This window comes from Pelmatolapia mariae, linkage group LG22 (assembly GCF_036321145.2).
Source record: "Pelmatolapia mariae isolate MD_Pm_ZW linkage group LG22, Pm_UMD_F_2, whole genome shotgun sequence".
Lineage (NCBI taxonomy): Eukaryota > Metazoa > Chordata > Actinopteri > Cichliformes > Cichlidae > Pelmatolapia > Pelmatolapia mariae.
Genome location: NC_086245.2, coordinates 30,819,199 through 30,828,184, shown reverse-complemented (window position 1 = coordinate 30,828,184; position 8,986 = coordinate 30,819,199). Strand labels below are relative to the sequence as shown.

General features: G+C 39.4%; 1 long non-coding RNA gene across 1 annotated transcript; it reads left to right on the top strand.

Moving 5' to 3' along the window:
• The first annotated feature begins 2,541 nt into the window (after positions 1-2,541).
• Positions 2,542-5,959, top strand: LOC135932527 (uncharacterized). The gene is made up of 3 exons (XR_010573545.1): positions 2,542-2,575; positions 3,057-3,095; positions 5,905-5,959. It is a non-coding gene; the product is annotated as an uncharacterized LOC135932527 (long non-coding RNA).
• Positions 5,960-8,986: the final 3,027 nt, after the last annotated feature.

Genomic DNA, 8,986 nt, shown 5'->3' with positions numbered 1-8,986 from the left:
TATTCAAAAGATCATTCTATATATTCAAGTTTCATTCCATATATTCAAGTTTCATTCTATATATTCAGACGATCATTCTATATATTCAAGTTTCATTCTATATATTCAAAAGATCATTCTATATATTCAAGTTTCATTCTATATATTCAAGTTTCATTCTATATATTCAAAAGATCATTCTATATATTCAAAAGATCATTCTATATATTCAAAAGATCATTCTATATATTCAAGTTTCATTCTATATATTCAAGTTTCATTCTATATATTCAAAAGATCATTCTATATATTCAAGTTTCATTCTATATATTCAAAAGATCATTCTATATATTCAAAAGATCATTCTATATATTCAAGTTTCATTCTATATATTCAAGTTTCATTCTATATATTCAAAAGATCATTCTATATATTCAAGTTTCATTCTATATATTCAAAAGATCATTCTATATATTCAAGTTTCATTCTATATATTCAAAAGATCATTCTATATATTCAAGTTTCATTCTATATATTCAAGTTTCATTCTATATATTCAAAAGATCATTCTATATATTCAAGTTTCATTCTATATATTCAAGTTTCATTCTATATATTCAGACTTTGATTGTAATATATATATAATATTTTCTTAAACGGCATTCCATAGTGTATATGTATATATATATATATATGTATATATATATATATATATATATATATATGTATATATATATATATGTATATATATATGTATATATATATATAGGTCCCTCATCCTATTCAACGCCATACATGGAACGCCATAACCAAGTGGCCGGCATAGTGTACAGGAACATCTGTGCCGAATATAACCTGGAAGTCCCGAGGTCAAAATGGGAGATGCCCCCAAGGGTGATGGAGAATGACCGAGCTAAGATCCTGTGGGACTTCCAGATACAGACGGACAAAATGGTGGTGGCTAACCAGGTTATATTCGGCATAGTGGTGGTAGACAAACAGAAGAAGACGGCCGTAGTGATCGATGTAGCGGTTCCGAATGACAGCAATATCAGGAAGAAGGAACACGAGAAGCTGGAGAAATACCAAGGGCTCAGAGAAGAGCTCGAGAGGATGTGGAGGGTGAAGGTAACGGTGGTCCCCGTGGTAACTCCCAAGCTAGGCGAGTGGCTCCAGCAGATCCCGGGAACAACATCGGAGATCTCTGTCCAGAAGAGCGCAGTCCTGGGAACAGCTAAGATACTGCGCAGGACCCTCAAGCTCCCAGGCCTCTGGTAGAGGACCCGAGCTTGAAGGATAAACCGCCCGCAGGGGCGAGATGGGTGTAGTGTGTGTATATATATGTACATATATGTATATATATATATGTATATATATATACATATATATATATATATACACATATATATATACACATATATAAAAAAAATCACCCATCTCGCCCATATATATATATATATATATATACATACACATATATATATACACATATATAAAAAAAATCACCCATCTCGCCCCTGCGGGCGGTTTATCCTTCAAGCTCGGGTCCTCTACCAGAGGCCTGGGAGCTTGAGGGTCCTGCGCAGTATCTTAGCTGTTCCTAGGACTGCGCTCTTCTGGGCAGAGATCTCCGATGTTGTTCCCGGGACCTGTTGGAGCCACTCGCCTAGCTTGGGAGTCACTGCACCTAGTGCTCCGATTACCACGGGGACCACCGTCACCTTCACCCTCCACATACGCTCGAGCTCTTCTCTGAGCCATTCGGAACCGCTACATCGATCACTACGGCCGTCTTCTTCTGTTTGTCTACCACCACTATGTGGTGGTAGACAAACAGAGTTCTGACTACCTTCCCTCTCTTTGTTACCATCTGACTACACTTCTCCAGCCCGAATGACATCCCAATGTCATTGCTGTATATCCTGGTAGTGTGGATCAGTGAATCGATGTCTCGTTCACTCTTGGCATACAGCTTGATGTCATCCATGTACAGGAGGTGGCTGACAACTGTTCCATTCCGTAGTCGGTATCCGTAGCCAGTCTTGTCAATTATCTCACTGAGGGGGTTCAGGCCTATGCAGAACAGCAGTGGGGACAGAGCATCTCCTTGGTAGATCCCGCACTTGATGGTGACTTGTGCTATAGGCTTGAGTTTGGCCTCCAGTGTTGTACGCCACATCCCCATTGAGTTCCTACACTGAAAAAAATGTTTTTTTGGCCCTGTAATTATTATTTCAATTATCTACATAAATTTTACAAAAAAATACAAATTCAGTGCTATTACTTTAAAATAGCAGTTTTTCTTGTAGTGCATTACTTGAGGATTGTTTGTAATTATGTGTCCTCAGTTTTGTATGTAAATTGAATCATTCGATCCAAGTAATATTCACTAAACCAATTCATTGGCTTAATTAGTTGATATTTCCAAGTAAAATGTAATGGAGTGACATCAGTGAATATGGCCACCTTCTCTGCATTCGGAGCATGACGTCAAAGCCCCTCCCCACATTTGAGCGGTCTTTCTTCAGACATACCATGGTCCACATTTTGACGGTTGGCAGACTTGACGGAAACGGGAAGAAGTGGAACCATGAATGTAAGTTTTAAGCGGAACAAACTTTGTACGTTCCTGTTGGCTCACCTACTTAAGTCAGTTTCTCTGCACTGAAAGCAGCTGCGCTAGCAAATAGTGTATTTTCCTGCTAGACTTGCTGACTAACTTTCCTGGCAGGAGGTATGTCCAGAATTTTCCACAGCACTTTACAGCTTAGATGGCCACCTAAACAACACACGCCTGCTGCCTTAACTAACGTCTTTGTGAATAAAACGACCACGGTCCAGTTTAAAATAATTGCTGCACCGCTGCCATGAGGTGTATTTTGAAAAAAAAAACAAAAAAAAAAACAACGATGTACGCACTCGATTTCACTCAAGTCTTCATATTGACCTGTTTTAAATTTGACACCGAGCTGACATATGTAAAAAAAAAAAAAAAAAATTAATATCAGTGTGCATCCTTGAGTTAGTAGAAATTTGTTGAAAAGCATATAGATAACCTTTTTTTTTTTTTTTTACAGAACATAGGACCTTCTGACTGCTAATTTGAACTCCACAAGGTAAGATCAAATTAGTATCGATTAGGTTTAACTTGTCACATAATTTCTTTGTGTGGCAGTTTGGTTTAATTTTGAGATGGTTAATCTGTCTGTTTAAGGTGCCACAACATGAGATGGATGTGTACGATATGTAGCTTTGAGTCAGAGAAGAGGTTGGGATTGTTAAAACACTACAGACTAAAGCATGGAAATGGTGGTCGCAGCCAGTCAGTCCCTTGTCTTCACACTGATTGCCCTTGCTCGTTTAAAACATTTAATGCCCTTAAGACCCATTTGTCTCGACACCATGTGAAGATGGTCACACAAAGTGGACCTCTTTCATTTACTTGTCTACTTTGCTGCTCTGTTTTTTTTTAATTCAGAGAAGCAGTATTTTGAGCATCTTAACAACCACTTAAGGAAGTTTGAAGTAGTTGCATGTGTCTTCAAAAACTGCAACTTCAGTACAAATATTTATTCCACCTTTGCTACACATAGACACAGAAAACACCAGTCACACACCCTTGAGGATTTTAAAACTGAAGTATTAAAAAGCAAACCTAATGAACCCATGTTTGCTCAGGATGAGACCTGTGTGGAAGAGAGCTTAGAGCTTTGGGATGGGGAACCACAGGAGTTGTCTCAAGATATAAAAGAGAAATTTGGCCATCTATTTTTAAAGTTAGAAAGCATGTTCAATGTCCCAAACAAATGCATTGATGAAATAGTAGATGAGCTTCAGTTTATATCCACCTCTGCATCTGGTCCACTTTTAAGAGATGTGGTGGTGTCCACTTTGAAAAGCCATAATTGTGATCTGGATCCAGCCATTATCTCAGATTTAGTGAAAAATCTTTGTGAGACACACCCTATAAGTACTGCCTTGGGGACAGGTGGCCCTTTCACAACTTATTACAAGAGAAGAGAATTTATGAAGAAGCATTTTTCAGTTGTTGAACCAGAAGAACACATACTTGATAAAAAAAAAAGGGCAAAACCTTCCAGTATGTCCCAATATTGCCCTCCTTGGTGCAGGTCCTAAGTAAGTCTTTTCAAGAAAACACATTTGAAGGTGAAAAAAAAACTGAAAATGACTTTAAGTACCAGACATTTCGTGATGGATCTCACTATCAAAACAACAAGTTTTTCTCTGTAGAGGAGAACAGAGTGAGTCTCATCCTGTACGTTGATGACTTTGAGGTATGTAATCCTCTTGGGACATCTCGAAAAAAGCACAAAGTCACAGCTGTCTATTGGGTGTTGGGAAACATTCCGGTGCAGTTACGTTCCACATTGACATCAATCTACCTTGCAATTCTGTGTAAGGCTGAAGACACCAAGCAGTTTGGATTCCAGCGAGTTTTAGAGCCACTGTTAACAGATATCCAAAGCTTGGAGAAAGATGGTCTTTTTGTTCCAGCGTTAGGGAAAGCCATTAAAGGTACTGTGGTCAGTGTGGTGGCAGATAATTTGGGGGCGCACTCTGTGGCAGGATTTGTCGAAAGCTTTGCAGGGTCATACATCTGCCGGTTTTGTGTTGGGGAGCGATCCAAGTTTCAGTCCAATGAAGTGAGATCTGGGTCTTTTCATCAAAGAACCAAAGATCAACATACACTGCATGTACAGACAGCTGTGTCTAGTCCAGATCACCCTCATTGTTATGGTGTAAAAAAACAGTGTGCATTGTCAGAAAAACTTGAGCATTTTCATGTTACATCAGGTTACCCTCCAGATGTTTTACATGATCTGCAGGAGGGCATTGTTCCAGTCAAACTGGCTTTGGCATTTGATAACTTGATCAAGAAAAAATATTTTTCTCTCATGGAACTGAATGATGCCATTTCCAATTTCCCATACAAGTGGAGTGATAAAACAAATCGCCCTCATCTCATTCCTGCTAACTTTTCGACTCGAAAATCAGTAGGGGGCAACGCACATGAAAATTGGTGCTTATTACGTCTTTTGCCTCTGATTATAGGTTTAAAAGTACCCCAACAAGAGCCTGTATGGCAGATGCTGATGACACTGAAAGACATTGTGGACCTTGTCATGTCTCGAGCCCATACTGAAGAAAGCATTTGCTATCTTGACAGCATCATTTCAGAACACCGAAGCAGATTCCTTGATGTTTTCCCCCAACATAAGCTCATTCCCAAGCACCATTTCCTTGAGCACTATCCTCAGCTCATTCGGGAATTTGGCCCCCTAGCTGCCCTCTGGACAATGAGATTCGAGGCCAAACACAGCTTTTTCAAGAAGGTGGTCAGACACACTGGTTGTTTCAGGAATATTTTGCTGTCCCTTGCAAATAAGCACCAGCTCATGGTTGCATATCATCAATCACATTCTGTCAAACCATCACTTGCAGTCACAAAAACAACAGAGGTCTCTTTAGATGTGCTTAAGGATGATCTAAAAGACCTGGTGAAATGCAGATTCCCTGCTGTTAAGAGCTGTGCATGTTGCCAATAATGTGTGCAGTTTAGGCACCAACTATGCAGTGGGAATGTTGTTGTGTTGTGGTTCCACTGCAGGACTGCCTGACTTTTCTGAAGTGTTACAGATAATGGTGATTTGTAACAAACTGACTTTTTTCGTGAGACAACAAAATACATGGTACAATGAACACCTGAGTTATGAGCTGGAGAACACAGGGAGTGTGCAGTTACTTGAGCAAAGAGAGCTTAAAGATTTTTATCCTTTGGCTTCATACACCCTTGCAGGAAGACGCCTGACAACTTTAAAGCACCACATTTGCCTATCCTTTTGAAATGTGAGGAGAGAAGCTTGTGAATAAATGTCTGTGTATTTCTCTTCTCTGTTGTTGCAGCTTCTTCCTGTTGATATGGCACCCTCAGCGAAACTGCGGATAATTTTTGGGGAGGATTATGTCCACAAACTACTTTTACCTGCAGGCATCCCAAGCACACTTCAGGACCTCAATGATGTTCTTCGAGAGACATATGATATTACAGGACCATTCACTGTTATGTACCAGGACATGGATTTCGACGGTCAGTTCTTCACTTTGACCTCAATTGAGGAAGTACAAGATAAAGCTAACCTCAAAGTAGTAAAAACTGAACCAGTAATCTTGAGTCTCACTACTGTGGACATGTCAGAAGTCGAATCTCCAGTTCCACTATCTACAGAAGCAAGCTCCTCCTCATCTGTATGCGACACAATCCTGTTGTCCTCCCCAGATGAGAGTGGACCATCCTACAGGTCTAAGCCATGGCCATTTAAGTTTGAAATACCAGACTTCTCTTATGATATAGACCTTGCACTGGAAGCAGGAAAGCAAGCTTATGAAAATGATGGCACACTTTTGAACAACCCAAGCGTAACTAGTAGCATTCTTGAGAAGCTTGCAGAGACTATATTTGGCTTCACAGCATATCCAACTGGTGTCCAGATTTTCGCTGTTGCTGAAGCCTTGGTAGCAAAATACCCATGCCTCAAAGAGCCAGGGTCTTTTAATGGCCTATATGGTTGGCAACAGAGGATAAAGTATAAAATGGGCAACTACAGGGCAAAGTTAAGAGGTCGCCAATTAGCCATTCCAGAGCTCAAGGTGAACACACTGAAGAGACGATGCTCCAGTGAAGAGGGTTCACTTAAAGGCTTTAAAAGGGCAAAAAAAGCTGAAGTCAACTATCTGCCACCACTGCCATTCGGTGAGACTGAGGAAACCTTAGAGATGGAGAGACTAGATTTGCTGAAGGAAATGAAGAAGAAGAACAATGAGAGGGCAGTTAATGAGAAAATGGAGAAGTCTTTCACTATGAGAAGAACAGAGGTTGTCAAGGATTGCCCCGCAATCCAAGACCTCTTAGAGAGGTGGCCTTCTCTGTTCTGTGAAAATCAGGTAAATCCAGTTCTTGTTCATGCAGCAACTAAGTGTATGTGAGATCTCATGAGTCATCTTTGACATGATTTTGTGTTTTTATCTCTCATTTCAGTTCAAAGAGGAGTTTAAGCGAATAACCACAATTCATCTGGAGCGAACATTTTTGTCCAGATTGGACGGGTACACCACCAAACTCCTGGAGATATTTCGAAGGAAGGGCAGGACTGCAGGGACCAAATTAAAACCAATGTTGGACTCACTGAATAAGGTAAAATTTTAAATTATTTTAATTACATAATCTAATGGAAAAGATGAGGTCATACACACTGAGAATGTATCACTCTTATTTAAAGGACAAGTTTGTTATTTTACACTTAAAGCTTTGTTTTCAGATTGTTTATGATGAAATCGAACGATTTTGATTGAAATTTGGACACATGCTGCTGGCCCGAGCTTTTTTGGTTCCTGTGGTAGCACACCCCCACCTCCACAATGGCTTCATAGGTGCACTGGAACAATCCTTCCTAAAATGCATTAAACTTTCGTTTACAAAGACGTGAAACTCACCGAGTGGTCAGGGGTGTTCACTGATATGTTCACACACAAATCGCTGCAAAAATGCTTTCCAACAGGTGTTTTACCATTTGTTGTAAAACTGTGGACCTATTTTTTCAAACACCTCACACCTGTACATTCTTCCGCCGAGAGCTTGAATAATAGAATAGAATAGCGGCGGACTAATACCGTACATCACAGCACATCTAATACAAGTCAATGGAGTTGGACAAAAACTACAATAAAAACCAGTTGGAAAGTATCTTTTGCAGCGATTTTTGTGTGAACATATCAGTGAACACTCCTGACCACTCGGTGAGTTTCACGTCTTTGTAAACGAAAGTTTAATGCGTTTTAGGAAGGATTGTTCCAGTGCACCTATGCAGCCATTGTGGAGGTGGGGGTGTGCTACCACAGAAACCAAAAAAGCTCGGGCCAGCAGCATGTGTCCAAATTTCAATCAAAATCGTTCGATTTCATCATAAACTGAAAACAGGGCTTTAAGTGTAAAATACTAAACTTGTCCTTTAATCTGATCAGTGTCTGTGTTGGCTGAAACTGTTCTCCTGATCCTGACACTGTGGCCACAATTAACAATTTATGCACATGATTGTCTCTACAAGTGTATACAAACCTGTCATCTCTCCCTTAATATGCGCTCAAAAGCAGAGAAATTTACAGAATTTTCAAAGTGACCCTCTGAGTGCAGCGAGATCCCTTCCTGCTGCCCATAGACTCCAATACAATTATTTCCCAAAATATTACTCTTGTGTGTGGGAATTCCTGTCCTTGACTGGTTAATATTGTGATAGGAGGTACTGATATGTTGCGAAAAATTCATTTGCATGTCCAGTGATGAGGCAGAAAACTTTCCTCACTGGGCAGAGACAGTTTCTGGACCCACAGATTATGACATGCACTGGACTCTTGTCTTAACACACATCGTTGAGAAATTCATGTTAAGTTGCACACTTCACAACGTTAGAATGTAGCTGCAGGCTTACATTCTCCATGGGTAACTTTCTGTTTACATCTGTATGTGCTGTTATGTATGTAAGTTACATATGTTATGTTGTGTATTTTCTGCAATAAATTTTCTTTTTGTGTTTAATAGCATCATGTCGATGGCAGAAGGGACATTATCATTCATTGCTTAGTTGAGTATCTTGGAGAGAGTGGAGAGGAGCTGATCAAAGACCATCAGGTATCTGATGATCATAATGACTGTATTAAAATTATTGTCTAACCTTATAATCTGGTCTTCACTTGTGATGATATATTGAAGGTCAAAGATTCCCTACACTTGTGATGTTTTTTAAAAAAGACTCAAGATTAATATTTTTAATCAGGCTTTTAACTAATTTCTTAAATCTTTATGCTCTTACCCTTTATTTTTTAAATCATATTTAATCTTTATCTTATCTGCCTTAAACTTTAACTTGCCTTTTGTCTGATTTTTTTCTGACTATTTAACGATCACTTATTAACTTTATTTTATGAGCAAAAG